Source organism: Moschus berezovskii, chromosome 13 (genome assembly GCF_049115385.1).
Source record: "Moschus berezovskii isolate FMDL1 chromosome 13, NW_MosBer_1.0, whole genome shotgun sequence".
NCBI classification, from domain to species: Eukaryota; Metazoa; Chordata; class Mammalia; order Artiodactyla; family Moschidae; genus Moschus; species Moschus berezovskii.
The window spans coordinates 65,908,706-65,930,157 of NC_142472.1; the positions used below are offsets into that span (position 1 = coordinate 65,908,706).

At 42.6% G+C, this 21,452-nt stretch overlaps 1 protein-coding gene and 1 long non-coding RNA gene across 7 annotated transcripts in view; one reads left to right on the forward strand and one right to left on the reverse strand.

Annotated features, from left to right (window-relative positions):
* WDFY2 (WD repeat and FYVE domain containing 2) overlaps positions 1-21,452 on the reverse strand; it is a 187,635-nt gene that overhangs the window by 135,097 nt on the left and 31,086 nt on the right. The gene's annotated exons all lie outside the window — the stretch shown is intronic.
* Positions 13,152-21,452, forward strand: part of LOC148775859 (uncharacterized) — a 125,984-nt gene continuing 117,683 nt past the window's right edge. The window contains exon 1 of one of the 4 annotated variants that reach the window (XR_016038900.1): positions 13,152-13,515. This is a non-coding gene — a long non-coding RNA (uncharacterized LOC148775859). The remainder of the gene's footprint in view (positions 13,516-21,452) is intronic. The other 3 variants (XR_016038899.1, XR_016038901.1, XR_016038898.1) reach the window with 3 other exon arrangements.

A 21,452-nucleotide genomic window follows, 5' to 3' on the forward strand; every position in this document is an offset into this window, starting at 1 on the left:
AGAAAACTACACTGGAGCCTGTGAAGATCTGCTCAATGAAAGCTCCCGGAACTCACAGGAAAACAGTGACCAAGTGGAAATTATCAGTGAAAAGACAGTACCTCTAAAACGGATCCAATATGTTTATTACAGGCATTTCAGAAAGAGAAAATAAAACAGAAGGGAAAAATAACAAGTAAAGGAAAAGTAATAAGTAAATAATGGGAGAAAGAAACAACTTACAAATGGCTTTTTCAGACTAAAATGATCTACTCAGAACTTGACAGGATTAATCATAAAGGATCTACACATTCCTGAATGTCAGGAGGAGAAAAATTCAGTAAAATCTGAACCTCCACCAAGATTTTTAAAAAATAAAAAAGAGGGGAAAATTAATTTTTAAAAAAACAAGATAAAAATAAAAAAGGGGGACTTCCCTGGCAGATGAGTGATTAGGACTCTGTGCTTTCACTGCCACGGGTGGGGCATGTGTTTGATCTCTGGTTGGGAAATGAAGATTCCTGCATGCTGCAAAGTGCAGCCAAAATCAAACAAACCACTAAACACCAAATAAGATAAAAACTAAAAAAGGAATATGAATGAGATGGACATCGGACTTCTCAGCTGCCACATTGACTGTGAAAGACAAAGGAGTAAGATTTCCAGAATTTAGAAGGAAAAAGACTGTGGTCTAAGAATTTGAAATTTTTAATTATTATTAAAATAATTATTTTATTTTATTATTAAATTATAATGTACCTATCATTAATCATGAAGCAGAAGAAAGCTATTAATAGACATAAAAGGATTCAAAAATATACTTTCCGCATCTCTTTTCAGGGAAAAAATAATCTTAAGGGAGCATAGAAATCTTAAGTGCAGGCATACAGAAGTATAAAAGAAGTAGCAGTGAGCAATAAAACTAATGAAACTAGAGTGGTCTAAATTATGTGTGCTAATTGTTGACATCATGAGAGAAATAATCAACGAGGATGCTGAAGGAGCAAATTATTTTAAAAAAAGTGTAGACAAACATTTCTAATTATTTCAACAAAATTCATGGGTGAAAGGAAGGAAGGAAGGAAAGTGTGCTGAAGCATATTGTTTAAGGGAATCCACAGATATTGTTGAAATGATACTTACAAATTTTAAAAGTACCCATAATCAGAACAAACACTGGACATAAAACAACCAAGTTACAAGGAGAATTTTTTTTTTAATTGAAATATGTTGATTGGTGGCTCAGATGGTAAAGAATCTACTTGCAAATGCAGGAGTTCAGTTCAGTAGCTCAGTCGTGTCCAACTCTTTGCGACCCCATGAATCACAGCATGCCAGGCCTCCCTGTCCATCACCAACTCCCAGAGTTCACTCAAACTCATGTCCACAGAGTCGGTGATGCCATCCAGCCATCTCATTCTCTGTCGACCCCTTCTCCTCCTGCCCCCAATCCCTCCCAGCATCAGAGTCTTTTCCAGTGAGTCAACTCTTCGCATGAGGTGGCCAAAGTATTGGAGTTTCAGCTTTAGCATCAGTCCTTCCAATGAACACCCAGGACTGATCTCCTTTAAATGGACTGGTTGGATCTTCTTGCAGTCCAAGGGACTCTCAAGAGTCTTCTCCCGCATCACAGTTCAAAAGCATCAATTCTTCGGCGATCAGCTTTCTTCACAGTCCAACTCTCACATCCATACATGACCACGGGAAAAACCATAGCCTTGACTAGACGGACCTTGGTTGGCAAAGTAATGTCTCTGCTTTTTAATATGCTATCTAGGTTGGTCATAACTTTCCTTCCAAGGAGTAAGTGTCTTTTAATTTCATGGCTGCAATCAGCATCCGCAGCGATTTTTGAGCCCCCAAAAATAAAGTCTGACACTGTTTCCACTGTTTCCCCATCTATTTCCCATGAAGTGATGGGACCAGATGCCGTGATCTTAGTTTTATCAAGAGGCTTTTTAGTTCCTCTTGACTTTCTGCCATAAGGGTGGTGTCATCTGCATATCTGAGGTTACTGATATTTCTCCCGGCAATCTTGATTCCAGCTTGTGCTTCTTCCAGCCCAGCGTTCCTCATGATGTACTCTGCATATAAGTTAAATAAGCAGCGTGACAATATACAACCTTGATATACTCCTTTTCCTATTTGGAACCAGTCTGTTATTCCATGTCCAGTTCTAACTGTTGCTTCCTGACCTGCATACAGGAACAGGGTTCAATTCCTGGGTCAGGAAGATCCTCTGGAGAAGGGAATGGCAACTCACTCCAGTATTCTAGCCTGGAGAATCCCATGGACAGAGGAGCCTGGCAGGCTATAGTCCATGAGGTCCCAAAGAATCAGGCACAACTGATCTATTAACACACACACTTTCCAACAGTTGATTTACAATGTTTCAGATGTATAGCAAAGTGATTCTGTTATACACATATATATTCTTTTCCAAATTCATTTCCATTATAGGTTATTACAAGATACTGAGTATAGTTCAGATGTTCCATTTGTAGCCTCTTGATGACAGTGGAAGAGGAGAGTGAAAAGGTTGGCTTGAAGCTCAACATTCAGAAAACAAAGATCATGGCATCTGGTCCCATCGCTTCATGGGAAATAGATGGGGAAACAGTGGAAACAGTGTCAGACTTTATTTTTGGGGCTGCAAAATCACTGTGGATGCTGATTGCAGCCATGAAATTAAAAGATGCTTACTCCTTGGAAGGAAAGTTATGACCAACCTAGATAGTATATTAAAAAGCAGAGACATTACTTTGCCAACCAAGGTCCGTCTAGTCAAGGCTATGGTTTTTCCCGTGGTCATGTATGGATGTGAGAGTTGGACTGTGAAGAAAGCTGATCGCCGAAGAATTGATGCTTTTGAACTGTGGTGTTGGAGAAGACTCTTGAGAGTCCCTTGGACTGCAAGGAGATCCAACCAGTCCATTCTAAAGGAGATCAATCCTGGGTGTTCATTGGAAGGACTGATGCTAAAGCTGAAACTGCAATACTTTGGCCACCTCATGCGAAGGTGAAGGTGATTCATTTGAAAAGACCCTGATGCTAAAAAAGACAGGAGGAGAAGAGGACGACAGAGGTTGAGATGGCTGGATGCCATCACTGACTCGATGGACACGAGTTTGAGCAAGCTCCGGGATTTGATGATGGACAGGGAAGCCTGGCATGCTGCAGTTCATGGAGTTGCAAAGAGTTGGACACGACTGAGTGCCTGAACGGAACCGAACTAAGCTGCAAATAACAGAATACCCAATCAAAGTGATTTAAACAAAAAGACTAGAAGGCAGGCAGTTCCAGGTTGATTCAATACCTCAAATAAATCCTTAGTGGCCAAGGCTTCAAATTTCACCCTATCACCTTCACTGTGCTGGTGAAATCATGACAGGTGAATACAAGGCTGATAAGACTGTGTATATTAAAAGATCTTAACTATACTAAAATCAGAAGAAAATAAGACTTAAGAAAAATCTCTTAATACTGGTTGTTCCAAGATGGCGGGATCCTGCTTTACAGACTTCTGTACTTTCCATATATTTTAAAGATTGTAACATGTGTATAAACTGAATATATATATATAAAGAAAAAGAACTATTGAAGAAAAGGGCTCAATACTTCTTGGCCATAATGGCATAAGTATTTTCTCTTGCTTTCCAAATAGAACTCTTTTAAAGTGATGTGTTGTGTGTAAGAATTTTCTAATTCTCCACCACGCACACAACAGTTTTATATAAAAAGCTTATTATGTCATTAATGATTATCCTCTATGTCGTGTGTAACATCTGTACAGAAAGTAACAGTTCCCTTTCACATGCCTTTATTTTATGACACTGACTACAAACTTCACAGATAAACACAGAATAGTAAGCATAGCTAAAGAGAGCATTTGCCATGAGGAATCCCATCATTCAAGAGCCTTTCTGAAAATTATGTTAAATTGGGAAATTTAAATACAATTTACCCCCAATTCATCTCATGTTTCATAAAGACAACATTTAAACCAATTCATGGTTAGATTGCATCAGTTTTCAGGGGGCTCCAGTTCTTTTAGGTATTGAATTAATACCAGTAACCATCTGTGCTCCTAAAACTACTATAGAGAAAATAAGCACTAGACCAAAGCAGGCTAAGAGAAGCCTACACAACTCATTTGGTGTGCATCAGTTACTTCCCAGCCTAGATTATCACTTAATCAGCTAACTTGATAGGCATTTTCCAAGGCTGCTTCTCCGTAGCTTAAAACTACAAATCTGAGTTTCAGAATTTCAACTTCAAAACCAAAGAACACATGAGAAATACTCTAGCGAAAGTCCTCATCTGATACACAAGGAAACCATCAAGGCATAGTTTAAAACCATCAAAACGGCTCACAGTGGGGACTTTCATCAGTCTAGTGGTTAAGACTCACCTTCCGACGCACGGGGTTCAGGTTCTAGCCCTGGCACAGGAACTAAGATCACAGTCAAAATGTTTAAAAAAAAAAAAAATCACTATTATAAACAGAAAAGTTCCACTGGGCACACAAAGATGTCTTTTGAAGAGGGCTAAACCCTGCAAAGAATTTACCCTGCTGCTCAATCTCTAGTGATGAGCCTATTTTTAAAATGCTGGTCAATCGGTTTCTTAGGTCCTTTTCAGACATTACAAAGCCTCAAGGAAGAAAATCCCATTCAGTTAAATCATGACAGAATAAAGCAGCCGCGTGCCCTCCATCTGGCCCATCAAGTAAGGTCATCTTGTCTCCTCTTCTCCATCCACAAGAGTGGAGTTTAATCTTTGCCTTTTTGGTTATTGTTGTCTTCAGTAGCGTGACGCGAGGCTCTGAAGAGAGGAACGTAGAGGCACCAAACTGTGACCCACGAGTTCACTGAAATAAGAACTGTTGTTAGGCCAGTTTCATTTTGTTTTAGGGCCTGCCGCATTTTTCACACAAATTATGAAATGCAGCTTACTTCATATACGAAATGAAGCAGACTATCAACATCTACAATTTAAAACAACAACAACAACGATTTCACTGTCCATCAATACTAATGGTTGGAGCCACTGGAGAGGAGCCTTTGGAGCAGAAAAAGAGGAAGGAGCAATTTAATGAGCCTTGCATGTCAGAAGACGCTTCGTGTAACTCTCTGTTCCTTCCACAGAGCAAGGCTGTCACAAGTACTTGTCAAGAACAAGACAAGATCTGGGTCGTACTGTGGAAGAATTTTATGTTCTAAAGACAAACTCGGGCCTCATTCCATCATTTACTTAGGAGCTGGAGATTTTCAAGTGAAATTCTAGAATATTCTTTCCCCTTCAGCATCGGTCTAACCTCAGACTCTCCCCAGGAGGCTGCTGGTGGGAGCAGGTCTGGGGTGGTGGCCAGGGGACTCTGGGCCACCCAGCTAGGACTGAAGAATTCACTAATTCTTAGCAATGTATGACAGTGCTTATCCAAGGGAAGGAACTCGCTGGAGGACTAAGCGTTAAATGCTGCATCAGGTGAAAATTCCCTCCGTTATACCAGTTTCCTTTTCGAAGTTCTGGCTGCACCTCACCCCTGTGCTGTCAGCATTCCGCCCTCAGCCAGGGCTGGCCATATCCTGAGTTGCCTCATCCTGGCTGAATTCCACAGGATTTTAGTTGGCCTCGGTAATATTTGTGCTTAGCTCTCAAGTCCAGAGATACTTATCCTACAAGTGACTGCCATTTTTGTACTGAAATTGTGAAATCCTCCAAATTGAGGAATATGTTAACTGAATCCACTGAAGAATAGGTACCAAACATGAGTGATAGCTGCCACGGGTGGGGTAAAACAATTTTGCTTTGTATATCATAAATATTTTTGCCTTTTTTTCTTTTAAGAATGGATAACTACTTTTAAGATAAACATACATTTTTTTCTTTTATTACATAAGTGAAAGTCACTCAGTTGTGTCCGACTCTTTGTGGCCCCATGCATTGTGGCCCGACAGTTTTCTCTGCCCATGGGATCGTTTAGGCCAGAGCACCGGAGTGGGTTGCCATGCCCTCCTCGAGGGGATCTTCCCAACTCAGGGATTGACTCCAGGTCACCTCTCATTACCTCTGCCATCATCACCCAGGTCAGTCATCATCACCTCTCCTACTGCGATCTGGCCTCAGCTTCTGTCCTCACTCACCCCGACCCGGCACCTAGTCATCACTTACACAACAGTCGCTGATACTATTAAAACAAGTCAAATCTCGCCCCTCCTCTGCTCAAAGTTCTGCAGTGGCTCCCATTTTACCACAGTTAAAAGTCAGCATCTTCTCAACAGTCCACAATGCAACCTGTCACCCCATGACAGTCCCCAGCCACGCCTCTTAGCGCTCTCCTCCCCGCCACACTGAAATCAGAAAGTGAAAGTGTTAGTTGCCCAGTTGTGTCTGACTCTTTGAGACTGACTCGTAGCCTGCCAGGCTCCTCTGTTCACGGGATTCTCCAGGCAAGAATACTGGAGTAGATAACCACTCCCTTCTCCAGGGGGTCTTCCCCATCCAGGGGTCAAACCCAGGTCTCCTGCATTGCAGGCAGATTCTTTACCATTTTTTACTGTCTGAGCCACCAGGAAAACCCACACTGACCTCTGCCCCAGGGCCTTTGCACCAACTGATCCCTCTGCCAAGAACACTCGCTTCCAGATGGCCCCGTGGCTAACCCCCTCATCTTTCCAGTCTTGATTCAAACACTACCTTCTCAGCAAGGACCATCCTCACCATTCATTTATAAAACAGGGGAAACATCAACTCCCTCCCTGCCCCCACATCTGCATTCCCATTCTTTTATTCTGCTCTGCTTTTTTTTCCCCACAGTGCTTATCACTTTGCACCACACTCTTTACCTACCTGTTATGACCATTGTTTATTTCTCCCCCAAAATAGTATCCCCTCCCTAGAATAGTGCCCCATACAATCAAGAACTCAACTAATATTTGTTGAACACAGGTGGAATTAAAACAAGCAGAATGAAGGTGGCCTAAGGCGGTTGTTCAAGATCCCAGTACATAAGATTCCTGCCACTCCCAGCAATGAATGGAACAGGCCAAGCAAATCAAGAGTCTCAGAAGTGGAAGAGTGATGGCTCATACCACAGTTCTTGGGAACAGAGGATAACAATCAGCCAAGGCCTGAAATACGGGGTTAGAGTATCTGGGATGAAATCTGAACTCTTGCTTTTAGCAAATTCATCCTATCAGAACCCAGCAGTATTCTGTCTACAACTACCCCAAGAAAGGCAGGTGCCTGGAGTAGTCTCTGATTAAATGAATCAACTTCACTTCTATTGGTGTCTCCCAACCTGATCCTTGCTCTAATCCTTCGTCCCTTATTACGCTATCTCAAAATGGGGTTCTGCCACTTCAAAGACTGCTCTTGGAAGGAATATGAGGTGACAGTGAGAGCATAGTCTTTTAATTATTTGTTTATTCTGCCCCTTTATTTTAAAAGCATGGGGTGGGAGGTGAAGAAATTACTTCAATACATTAAAAAAGGGTCCATTCCTTTACAAAGAGTTGCCTATAAAACTGCCTGTTGTGGAAAGACAGAAATGATGACAAGATTGGGAGGACAGAAACCAGAGAATATCCTGAATTTCTAGAGGGGATGAGAAAAAGCTAGAAATAAGGAAGCTTCCAACTGTCCTCAGGATGTGCATTCTGACCTGTGGCATGCTGGAGAGAGGAGTGGCTTCACTGATGAGACTAGATGAGTTCTAAAGATTAAACCACAGGGACTTCCCTGGCAATGCAGTGGTTAAGACTGTACTGTCAATGCAGGGGGCACAGGTTTGATCCCTGGTTGGGGAACTAAGATCCCACGTGCCATGCAGCACAGTGAAAAGATAAAACATAAAGTAAAATAACTTTTTAAAGAGAAGATTAAACAACGAACAGCTTTGAGAGGCTACTGTGTATTAAAAAAAAAAAATCTAAAACCAAGGAAAGTAACAGGTGGCTACTGAAAAATGGGTGAAAAGATTTTTTTAAATATGCTGAACTCTTAGGCAGAATTCGAGGAGCTTGAATTAACTCACTGAATCCTCATAAAGACCCCTATTGATTAGGTGCTATGACCATACCCATTTTACAGATGAGGAAAGTAAGGCTGGTGTGCTTTCACCTTCCAGTCATTCTCCCTGCTTCCCCCCAACCCCATCCACCCCCTGACCCTTCCATCCTTCTAGTATAGACTTACACTATCCATTTACCTGGCTTGCCCAGGACTGTCCTGGTGTATGCCTGTGGTCCTGGCCTAAAAAAACTAATAACTCTTTTTTTTCAGTTGTAAGGAAAACATACAACATGAGGTGGGATGGGAGAGGGGAGGGAGGCTCAAGACAGAGGGCAACTATATACACAATTATGACAGATTCCAGCTGCCGTATACCGCAGAAACCAACACAACACTGGAAAGCAATTATCTTCCAATTGAAAAAATCTTTTTTAATTTACCATCTGAACTATTTTTAAGTAAGTACCCTTATTTTTAAAAGTGTTGCAGTTTAGAGACTTCCCTGGCAGTTCAGTGGCTGGGATTCTGAGCTTTCATGAGGGCGCAGGTTCAATCCCTGGTTGGGGGACTAAGATCCCACAAGCGGCGCTGTTGGCCGCAAGTGTTGCAATTTGGATCACTTTTCTCCACTTTAACTTCTCTACTGTAACTGGCTACCTCGCTGCCTCCGTGAGCTTTGGAAGAATGGTATGTCCTTGTTTTCATGCTCACAGCCCAGCACAGTACCCAGCATATTGTTCACAATGTTTAGTAAATGAACAAATGAATGAACGTTACCCTAACACTCCTACTGGGTGTCATGTTACTGACTTCCCTCAGGTTTAGAATTTAAAACTTGTAAGCTTTCCAGGTGGCACTAGTGGTAAAGAACCTACCCACCAGGAGACATAAGAACTGTAGGTTCAATCCCCTGGGTTGGGAAGATCCCCTGGAGGAGGGAGAGGGGCATGGCAACCCACTGAAGTATTCCTGCCTGGAGAATGCCATGGACAGAGGAGTCTGAAGAGTACAGTCGGATACAACTGAAGTGACTTAACATATACGTAGGGCAGCTTAGCTGTTGCACAGCTCTCTCTGAAACCAACCAGTGGTCTATAGCTTCGGTCCCAAACCATTTTGGCACTAGGGACTGGTTTCAGTTCAGTTCAGTTCAGGGACTGGTTTAGTGGAAGACAATTTTCCCACAGACAGCGGGGGTGGTGTGGTGGTTTCAGGATGAAACCTGTGTGTTACATTTCTTGTGCACTTTATTTCTATTCTTATTACATCAGCTCCACCTCAGGTCATCAGGCATTAGCTCCTGGAGGCCGGGAACCTCTGAGCTACAGGATGCTGTAAATGTGTGCTTGTTGGCCAGGAAAGAACAGTCACTTACCCACAAGAGGGCTATCATGGGAACTGTGGCTACAAAACAGTGGGTGTGGGCTTATACAGATTTGTACAGATTCAGAAGACTGAAATAAGGAGCAATAACTAAAATGCCGGGCTGGATGAAGCACAGGCCGGAATAAAGATTGCTGGGAAAAATATCAATAAACTCAGATATGCAGATGACACCACCCTTATGGCAGAAAGTGAAAAGGACCTAAAGAGCCTCTTGATGAAAGTGAAAGAGGAGAGTGAAAAAGTTGGCTTAAAGCTCAACATTCAGAAAACTAAGATCATGGCATCTGGTCCCAACACTTCATGGCAAATAAATGGAGAAACAGTGGAAACAGTGGCAGACTTTATTTTGGTGGGGCTCCAAAATCACTGCAGATGGTGACTGCAACCATGAAATTAAAAGATGCTTGCTCCTTAGAAGAAAAGCTATGACCAACCTAGACAGCATATTAAAAAGCAGAGACGTTCCTTTGCCGGCTGTCAACTACAAACTGGCACTTACCAAGAGCACTGCCAACGATGAACTACAAAGGCATCTGCCATCTGCCTCTGCGGAGACTGAACCCCATGCTTTTAAAGCTGCTGACCTTCAACAACCCCTGAGGGAGTTCAGGGTGGAGTGAAGCATTCTGTGCTACAGGGAATCTGGTGGGACAAGTCTTTAGATAGTTGGATGCTTTTAGGAACAGATTTTGTAACCTCAATCCTTGCATTTCCTCATACCTCAATTCAGTTCAGTAACTCAGTTGCGTCCAACTCTTTGCAACCCCATGGACTGCAGCACGCCAGGCCTCCCTGTCCATCACCAACTCCTGGAGTTTACTCAAACTCATGTCCATTGAGTCCGTGATGCCATACAACCATCTCATCCTAGTCTATTGTCCCCTTCTCCTCCTGCCTTCAATCTTTCCCAGGATTAGGGTCTTTCTTTTCAAATGAGTCAGATCTTCACATCAGGTGGCCAAAGTATTGGAGTTTCAGCTTTAGCATCAGTCCTTCCAATGAACACCCAGGACTGATTTTCTTTAGGATGGACTAGTTGGATGTCCTTGCAGTCCAAGGGACTCTCAAGAGTCTTCTCCAACACCTCAGTTCAAAAGCATCAATTCTTCGGCACTTACCTTTCTTTATAGTCCAACTCTGACATCCATACATGACCACTGGAAAAACCATAGCCTTGACTAGACAGACCTTTGTTGGCAAAGTAAAGTCTCTGTTTTTTAATATGTTGTCTAGGCTGGTCATAACTTTCCTGCCAAGGAGTAAGCGTCTTTTAATTTCATGGCTCGTATCTAGAGACGCACTAAATCCCTTCATGGTGACATCAGATCCTCGTGACTAACAAAAAACCTTTTGTAAAAATGAGTGCTTCATAGTATTGAACTCCCCCTTCACCAAAACCTTAATTATTGACTTCCCCCCGCTGCCACTTTGGAGCAGTCTCTCAGAGCTATCTGAGATGCTGCCTCATGGGCTGCAGTCCTCATTTTGCCCCAAATAAAATTTAACTCGCAACTCTCAAGTTGTACATCTTTTTAGTAGACATAACAAAGCTATGGTTTTTCCAGTAGTCACGTATGAACTGTGGTGTTGGAGAAGACTCTTGAGAGTCCTTGGACTGCAAGGAGATCAAACCAGTCCATCCTAAAGGAAATCAGTCCTGAATATACATTGGAAGGACTGCTGCTGAAGCTGAAGCTCCAATACTTCGGTCACCTGATGTGAAGAACTTATTCATTGGAAAAGCTGTGATGCTGGGAAAGATTGAAGGCAGGAGGAAAAGGGGATGACAGAGGATGAGATGGTCGGATGGCATCACCGACTCAATGGATATGAGTTTGAGCAGGATCCGGGAGTTGGTGATGGACAGGGAAGCCTGGCGTGCTGCAGTCCATGAGGCTGCACAGAGTCGGACACGATTGAGCAACTGAACTGAATTAAAACAAGGAAACTACCTACAGAAGAAGGGACTGGGAACTCAGAGAGGAATGTTAAGCGCTCCACTTAAACATCTTTTACAATTCAAATACCATCCTCAAGGAGGCAAATGCTACAAAAGCCCCACCTAGACAGCATGTGGCCTCCTGGAGTGGGGACAAAGCACAGCATAAATGTGTTTGGGGTTAATCCTATGGCTTGTGAAACGGGAAATAATGATGTCCAATTTCAGTGCAATTTTATAAACCTAAAATGCACTGTTTTATATGAAGCTAAACAACCCATCATTCTCGTTCTCTCTCCACCCCACCCCCGCCGCTGCCACACTCAGCTTTCCACATCTAATTAAACTGAGCAAAAAGATAAAATAAAATTAAGAAAAAAGGATCAAGGGAAGTCTGCTTTTGTTGTTGTTGATTTAAAAACAGAAAATTCTACCGCATTACTAACTGGGGCAGTTTCATCATCATCACATAAATATTGAAGCTCTTTCAAGATTTTGAGTCACCTGTACCACGTGGTCACTCCAGAACTGATCTAATCTCTATTTTTTTCTGATGGCAATTGCCCTGTGTGCCTGAGGGAACACAAAAGGACGGACCTGGCCACCATCACACCATGTACTTTAAAACTTTCACGCAGAAAGAGTTGAGGCAGCACCCACTTTATTATTTGCAACTCTGTTGAAGATAAAAAGTCCACAGACCCTTCAGTTCAAAGTAGTCTTAAATAAAACTGAGTCACTCAATCGTATCCGACTCTGTGCGACCCTATGGACTGTAGCCCGCCAGGCTCCTCTGTCCATGGGATTTCCCAGGCAAGAACAGTGGAGTGGGTTGCCATTTCCTTCTCCGGAGACTCTCCCCAACCCAGGGATCGTACCCAGGCCTCCTGCTTTGTAGGCAGATTCCTAACCATCTGAGCCACCAGGGAAGTCTCAGTAATAATAAGGTCCCTTTAATTCTTATAGACTTAATGAAGAGAGCATTTTCATGCTATTAATTACTAGTACTGAACATGACCCCCCCTCCCAACCTATCAAAGGCACTGGTCTGGCTCAGTGGGGCTTCTGTTAGGGCAGAACTGGGGTAGGCAGGGAGGGGCAAGGTAAGGGGCATAGGATTTTGCAGTAGGAATCCCAGGCTTTATTCAGAGAAAAGGTCCTTTTGTAAATCCCTTTAACTTCAGTAAACACATTGAAGCCAATGGGACTTGCTCATCAAGTTTTACATGGAAAGCAAGTTCTGGGGGAGTTCCCTGGTGGTGCAGTAGCTCAGCTGCCAAAGAATCCACCTCCAACGCAGGAGACCTGGGTTCGATCACTGGGTTGGGAAGACCCCCTGGAGAAGGGAAAAGCTACCCACTCCAGTATTCTGGCCTGGAGAATTCCATGGACTATCCCGCGGGGTTGCAAAGAGTCAGACATGACTACTCGACTTTCATTTTTCGAGCTGCTTGCTTTCACTGCCCAGGTTCAATCCCTGGTCTAGGAACTAAGCTCCCACAAGCCACATGACACAGTCATGGGGGGGAAAGAAAAGGAAGTTCGGATCTGACAGGATGAGGATAGGAGGGAGGCCTGGTACAGAGGGAAGTGGGAAAGAGGGGGAGCGGGAATCAGGGAAGGAGGTGGGTAAGTGCATCCCAACCTCCCCGCCTTGGCAGGTATGAGGGCAGGGGCTTCTGATTCTGGGGAAGGACTGCCTCGCAGGCCACCCCACCAAACCAGGGTCAGTCAGCAAAGTCAACTCTGCTACAGCAAAGGCAAACACAGCAACAGCCAGCATTTAACTTTCACCTGACTTTTGTTTTCAGAAGACCCAGAAAATCCTGCCTGGGCGGATGTGGGATGGAAGTGAGATGCGGGTGGGGGTGGGCGGAAGGCCGCAGGAGCGCCTGGTAAGGTGGTGTCACTACAGAGACGCCAGGGGACCAGCCTGCTAGGCTGTGAGCTGGACGAAGGACATGGCAGAGACCCAGCGGGGAAACATGCCTGCAAGAGCCAAAGTGCAGCGGAGCCCGCCAAGAGCCCCACCAGGCGTGACGGAGCATGACAAGCAGAACAGGAGTTCCACCAGCAAGAGTTTGCAGCGGCCGCCTCCAGGGAGGGACGCATGCCACCCTCAGCCACCTCCAGCCCAGGCGATGGGCCAGGGCAGCTGCTCCAGGGCACAGCCAGAAAGGGTCCAGAGGTCACAGGTGGGTCTCCACATCCCTTCCACCCCCTCCTCCACCTCACCAGATGCCACCTTAGAGAGAAATGCAGAGGGAGGGGAAATACAAGAAGCAGAACACTTCACATGACTAAACGCTAAAACTGTTACATCACACTAACTGTAGTGGACTGAACCATGGTTAAGCTCCACCCCCATTTCCGGACCGGGAGGGGGCTTGTAAGGGCGATTAATACAGACTATTAGAAACAAGGAACCATTCTCTCTGCCTGTGTGTACCAAAAGTCACCACTGCTTTTTCTCATCCTTATTTTGATTACCCACAATAGGATGTTGTTGTTGCTCAGTCGTGTCCAACTCTTTGCGACCCCATGGACTGCAGCATGCCAGCCTTCCCTGTCCTTTGCTATCTCCTGGAGAGTGCGCAAACTCATGTCCATTGCATAGGTGATGCCATCCAACTATCTCATCCTCTGTTGTCCCCTTCTCCTCCTGCCTTCAATCTTTCCCAGCATCAGGGTCTTTTCTAATGAGTCAGGTCTTTGCATCAGGTAACCAAAGTATTGGAGCTTCAGCTTCAGCAGCAGTCCTTTCAATGAACACTCAGAACAGATTTCCTTTACGATTGACTGGTTGGATCTCTGTGCAGTCCAAGGGACTCTCAAGAGTCTTCAACACCACAGTTCAAAAGCATCAGCTTTCTTTATTGTCCAACTCTCACATTCTATGGAAAAACCACAGAATAATGAAAACAGTCCCCAATCCTATTTGAAGGAACTGAGCTCCTTATTTAATTTTGGAAGGGCCAGAGGGAGAATCTCTGCTAAACCAAACTCTCTGCTGGAGTTCTTTCTTTGCCTGCTTTTGGAAGAAATGGGTCTTGTGAGGAAGGAAGGAACTGACAGGGTTGAGAGAATGAATGTTAGCAAAACAAAGTGCGGTAACATTTGCTTTTGTGTGCTTGGAGCTCTGCTGGCTCACCAGCCCGGGTCATGTTTTGAGAGGCCAAAGGCATCACTTATTTTGTTTGCTTCTCTAGTCTGACGGAAGGTGTAGACATTCCAGCAGTCTAGATGGCAGGAACGGGGCACAGCTCCTTCCTCTCCACCACGCCCTCTTCTAGGATCACAGTGGCCACGGGCTGGGAGCCTTCATTGTTTTGCGCTGGCAAACCTCCCACCTTCCAGAACTGGGATGTTCTGTGTTCAGGGAAATTCCAGCAACGTTCTGTGAGAATATGGGTTAATAAGTCACAGGCTGATGCAACATACTCACAGTGTGGGTTGGGCGTATGTCATGAATGACAGGGACAGACAGACAGGTTCCTTTCATAAGGCAGTCAGGCGGCATTATGCTCCACCATAGGAAACCATTTCCACATCCATCGACCATGTCAAGATCCATTAATTATTTGTAAATCATGAAGCTCTTCAAATTATGAAGCTCTTCAAATTAGGGGCCAGGTGATTCCACTATGTCCACTGGTTCCTTCATTCACCCATCCACTTACACAGGCACTGAAGCAACCTTTCTTTTTTTTTTTTTTAAAAGTAATATTTATTTGGCTGTGCTGGGTCTTAGAGGCGGCATGTGGGATCTAGTTCCCTGACCAGCGATTGAACCCGGGGCCCCCTGTATTGGGAACGTGAAGTCCTAGCCACTAAACCATCAGGGAAAGCCCTCATTGAACTAACTTGACTGACAAATATTGTGGGACTACACGGTGATGGAATAAGATACAGTCTTGCCCTCAGGAAGCTCGGAGGCGAGTAGCAGAGACACTTGCTCCAGTAGCAGAGCACCATACTGCTGAGCCTTAGTTTATTATCAGTACCACTGGTACTAACAGTCTTAGAAACAGGCCATCTGTTGGCCTAGAGCAAACTGCTAATGAGGTCAGCGTAATAAGACACTGCTGGCACAGTCTAAGTGCTCAAAAAGAATGTTAATTATCTTTCATATCCTCTCTTTACTGATACTCTCAAGGAAGCGCTGCCGAAATGTAGCACTAAGCCCAAGTGGCCTGAGGACCAGACAAAATTCTGTGAGTTCATGAAGTGCTTGTCACTTGTATTTAAGAGGCACCCCAAACTCTTACATCAGCTGAGGTATGACTGCTGTCTTCACAGGCGGTTGAGTTCTACAGTCAGTGCAAGACTGCTGAATAAGGGCAGCAGGCATTATCATTAAACAGAAACACATGGGCAGCTTCAGCCTTTATAATCGAATGTCCTTACTACAAAGAACAAAGCATGCTTTCTATTTAACAACTAGAGAATTGAAAAAAATAAAACCAAGCAATCAAGCAAGTTAGCATGGAAAATGGAAGACCTAGAAAGCTGGCCTACATCTCAAACATATCGGGCTCTGGACACATTTCTTGAGATTTCTTGAGATTCAACCCACCATCAGATGAAATCAGCAGGAGGGATTTTCTGCCTCCTCTCAGATTCTAGGAGAAACGTTTTGTCTTATCTTGTTCCATCCTAAGGAATTTAAGAACCTGAAAATTCTGCTTATTTATGAGAAAACAGGATGGACTACGGGGAAAGGAAGGAATACTAGAAAGAAGAGGAACTCCATCAAGCCCAGAAGCTTCCTGGCTAAATGATGGACATCACAATAGTAAAGAACTCTAAGGGGGATTTCCCTGGTTGTTGAGTGGTTAAGACTACATGCTTCCACTGCAGGGGGCACGGGTTCCATCACTGGTTGGGGAACTAAGATCCTGCACGCCATGGGACATGGCCAAAAAACAAACATTGATGCCAAAAAAATCCATGGTAAACAAAAGATTTAAAAAAATGAAAACATAAAAAGAACTCTGCCCTTGGACTTCAAGAGTATAGGGGTTGTGGAAAAAGATGTCCTTTCTATTAATGGAATGTACCTTCCCACTCGGTCAATAGCATAGCTAAAGAATTCCTGTTATAAAATGCATCCCTGATACTATAAATAGAAATTTATTGTTATATAAATTAAAACCTCACTAAGTTAGAGTTTTGTAAAAATACACCAAAAGCCTCACAGAAATTTCCTTTATAACAAACACTTTCTTCATAGAGTTAGAATGAGCAAAAGGAGGAGGATTTTCAAAATATTTATGAGAAGTCATCACAAAATCTTACTTTAAAGGTGCCTATCCACACACTGTTGGTGGGAACATAAACTGATACACCACCACGTGAAACAGTACGGAGGTTCCTCAAAAAAACTAGAAATAACTACCATATGATCCAGCAATCCCACTCCTGGGTGGACAGCTGAATAAAATGGAAACCAGTAATTAAAAAAGATGCATGTATCCTCAATGTTCATAGTATTATTTACAGTTACCAACATATGGAAGCAACCTGTCTATCAACAGATGAATGGATAATGATGGTACACATACACAATGGAACACTCAGTCCTTAGAAAGAATGAACTTCTGCCATTTGCAGCAACGGGGGTATACCTGGAGGTGAATGCTTAGTGAATTAAGCAGACAGAGAAAGACAAATACTGCATGTTATTACTCACATGTGAAATGTGAAAAATAAAAACAAAAAACAGAACAGACTCAGATATAGAGAACAAACTAGAGGTTATGGGGAGGTGCCTGTGGGCAAGACAGAGGCAAGGAACGAGGAGGTACAAACTACTTTGTATAAAAGAAATAATCTACAAGGATATATTATACAGCAGAGTGAATACTGTCAATATTTTATAACATTAAATGGTATATAATTGATAAAAATTTTGAATCATGTACACCTGATTTATACAATACTGAATAATAATTATTCAATACAATACTGAAAATCAACTACATACAATATATTATATACAAAATTAACTAATAAGATATTAAAAATCAACTATACCTTAATTTTTTTTAAAGTACCTATTCCCAAACAAATCTTTTTATCTTTCGCAAATTTAGTAGAATGTGAAGTCAACAAATGCCTGTTGATTCAATATATATGCAAGTCATTTCTTACACATTTCTTAAGATATCCACTAGATTAGCATAAATTACTTTATCCATTAAAACAAAAACATAAGTACGTGCCAACCACTGTTACAGAAGCTCATCTTATAGTTCCCCTATGACGCGCTATAAGAGTCATCCAGGTGTTCCCAAAGCCTCTGATGCTTCTCCTCCCAAGCACGTGGTAGGAGTCTCTTCCCAGCCTCTTTAAATTTAGGCATGACCACGAGACTTGCTTTGACTGATGAGATGTTAAGTGGAAGTGAGGTGGCTCACTTCTGGGAAGAGGTTTATAAAAGCCAGCACAGGATCTGACAAGTCCTCGCCCCGACATGGTGAGTGGCACTGCCCAAGTTAGTGGATGGAGGCTTTGTTGGCTGACCCAACTCTGTCTGCAGAGCCCTCAGTGAAAAGTGAAAGTGAAAGTTGCTCAATCGTGCCTGATTCTTTGCAACCCAGTGGACTATATACAGCCCATGGGATTCTCCAGGCCAGAGTACTGGAGTGGGTAGCCTTTCCCTTCTCCAGGGGAATCTTCCCAACCCAGGGATCAAACCCAGGTCTCCCACATTGCAGGCAGATTCTTTACTAGCAAAGCCCACAGACAACTCTCAATAGCCATGAACCATGAGTGAGAAATAAATCTTTGTGGCATAAGCCTCTGAGATTTGGAGGCTGTTTGTCACTGCAATATAATGTAGCCTATTCTGGTTCCAAATAGGAAAAGGAGTACGTCAAGGTTGTATATTGTCACCCTGCTTATTTAACTTATATGCAGAGGACATCATGAGGAACGCTGGGCTGGAAGAAGCACAAGCTGGAATCAAGATTGCCAGGAGAAATATCAATAACCTCAGATATGCAGATGACACCACCCTTATGGCAGAAAGTGAAGAGGAACTAAAAAGCCTCTTGATGAAAGTGAAAGAGGAGAGTGAAAAGGCTGGCTTGAAGCTCAACATTCAGAAAACAAAGATCATGGCATCTGGTCCCATCACTTCATGGGAAATGGATGGGGAAACAGTGGAAACAGTGTCAGACTTTATTTTTTTGGGCTCCAAAATCACTGCGGATGCTGATTGCAGCCAGGAAATTAAAAGACGCTTACTCCTTGGAAGGAAAGTTATGACCAGCCTAGATAGTATATTAAAAAGATATTACTTTGCCAACCAAGGTCCATCTAGTCAAGGCTATGGTTTTTCCCGTGGTCATGAATGGATGTGAGAGCTGGACTGTGAAGAAAGCTGAGTGCCGAAGAATTGATGCTTTTGAACTGTGCTGCTGGAGAAGACTCTTGAGAGTCCCTTGGACTGCAAGGAGCTCCAACCAGTCCATTCTAAAGGAGATCAATCCTGGGTGTTCATTGGAAGGACTTATGCTAAAGCTGAAACTCCAATACTTTGGCCATCTCATGTGACGGGCTGACTCACTGGAAGAGAGTCTGATGCTGGGAGGGATCGGGGGTAGGAGGAGATGGGGACGATGAGAATGAGATGGCTGGATGGCATCACTGACTTGATGGACATGCATCTGAGTGAACTCCGGGAGTTGGTGATGGACAGGGAGGCCTGGCGTGCTGTGGTTCATGGGGTCGCAAAGAGTCGGACATGACTCAGCAGCTGAACTGAACTGATTCTGTCCTACACAAGGTAACTGAAAGATACATAATATTTCTTCTCCGATATTGTATCATTCATGTTGTTCACTAATCCAGGCCATTTTCTCCCTACCACGTCGTTTGTCCCCTTCTGCTCCCCCATAACTCCCAGAAGACAAGCCATAAAAATCATTATTAGCATTTTAGCATTTTTATAGAATTTAAAATGCTTACATCCCTTTTTATTTTTTAATTCTGCTTTAAAAAGTCACTACTGGTTTTCAAAAAACGTAATTCATCCTGCAAAACATGTACATACAAAAGTAATTCACGCCTGTAAAAAAATTCTACACATAGAAAGTCTACATGTGAAAAGTGAAAAACCATCAGACCTCTTACTCCAATTCTTTTGTATACATATATAGATTTATTTTAAAGGAAGAGGTATCACAAAAAGAGTATACATGTTAAATACTTTATTACCTATATAGTAATAGTAATTACTATTATTACTTAATAGTCCACAGACAACTTTTCAGTAAAATAATTGCATTGTATGGCCATCACATAATTTATTTAACCATGTCCCTACTGATGAACATTTTGGCTTGTTCCACATTTATATTTAATTGCAATGCCACAATTAACATCTTTGTAAAATCATGCCATTATCTCAAGAAGGGGTCCTGCTAAGTCAGTGGGTATGTACACTTCACATTTTGACAGATAACACCAAACTGCTCTCCAAAACAACAGTATCAATCTAACAGTACTGCCAACAGTACATAAAAGTGCTTTTTCTCCCTAGAATCTGGGTGAAACTGGTTATTATCAGTTTTTTAAAATATTTGCCAAGCTGGGGATCAAAGACATAGTGATTCAGTATTTCTTTTCATTTGCATTGCTTTTTTTCCCCAACTTTTTCAGACTATTTGCTTCAGAGAAATGCTGCTTTTCCATATTTTTTCATTTTCTAATAAGGTGAATTTTTATTATTTACTTGTAGAAGCTTTTATCTATTATGAATATTAAGACTTTTTCATCTATACTGCAAATATTTTCTCTAAGCCTCCATTTATGGATGCTTCAACACATTGATTTAAGTTAATATAATTAAACTTGTAAAAATTCCCCATTATAGTATCTGGGTTTCAAGATATTGTCCTTTACATTAATTCCAAGCTTAATAGGTTAAACACAAGAACACTGCCACAAAGAATAAATTAACAAATGAATCCTCTATAAATCCACCCTGAACTTACTTTATCCTTTTAAATAAATGTGCATATGACCTTTCTGAGTGCTGATGCTTAAATAACATAAACTCACCCAGAAGCAACTAGCACAGCATCTAGTATGCAGTAGGCTTTCAATTAATGTTCATTTATTTTATTTTTCCTGAGTCTCATTAGTTTAGGGGCAACATAATCCTCTCAAAATAATTCAAATTATTTTGAGAGGATTCCAATTGTGTTCAGCGTGTCAACCTGCCTCACCAAAAAACAACTGCATTTCCCAGCCTTGTGTACAGCTGGGGGCGGCAGTATGATACAGTTCTGGTTAATGAGACGCAAGCAGAAGTCACTGAACTGAGTTTCCAGGAAGCTCTTTGAAAGAGAACGGGCACAGCTGGTACATGCCTTTTTGCCATCTGCCCTCCTCCTCCTTCTTGCCTGGAAGGCAGACTCAATGCTGGCTGGAGAGCAGCCATCTTGAGACTTCGAAGTGACAAGATGACTAAAGATGGCCAAATGGAAAGGCAGAGGCAGTCTGGGTCTTTGATGGCTTTGACCAATCCTGAAATGCCAACTTCTGGACTTCTTACATTAATAACAAGAGGAAAATAACCCCTTTATTTGTTTGAGACTATTAGTGAGTCAGGTTTTCTGTTATTTGCAGCAGGTTTTCTGTTAATACTCAAACGACATGTCATGGTGAAGCCAAATATCTTCATATAGATCTTAAAATACTCTCCATTTTCATGGCTCCAGATGGTCTCCTGAAGAACAGCTATGCTGGTTTGAAGGGAAAGTTCTCCACTCACACGTTTATTTAATTTTAAAAGGAGAAATCAAATCATTAAGCACTTCAAACAGAAGCCCAAGAGGACCCTTAAGGAGAAGTTGATAATCACCAACATATGGTGTCACCTGTGCTAATCCTGGTGTTCAGTTACCCTTATCAGGACATCACACAGCTCATTTTAGTTGTGAAATAAAGTTTTAAGGATAAAAAGCTTTCCAATGGGCGGGGGGGAGATATTCTTAATAATTATACAAAACTGAATTTTTGTCATTAGTAATTCTCAAGAATTTGGGTTCACTTGTAGTTTTAAGTGAAATCAAGAATTAAGAAAATATTCTGGAAGGTGCCCAGTGAAAATCCCACCACT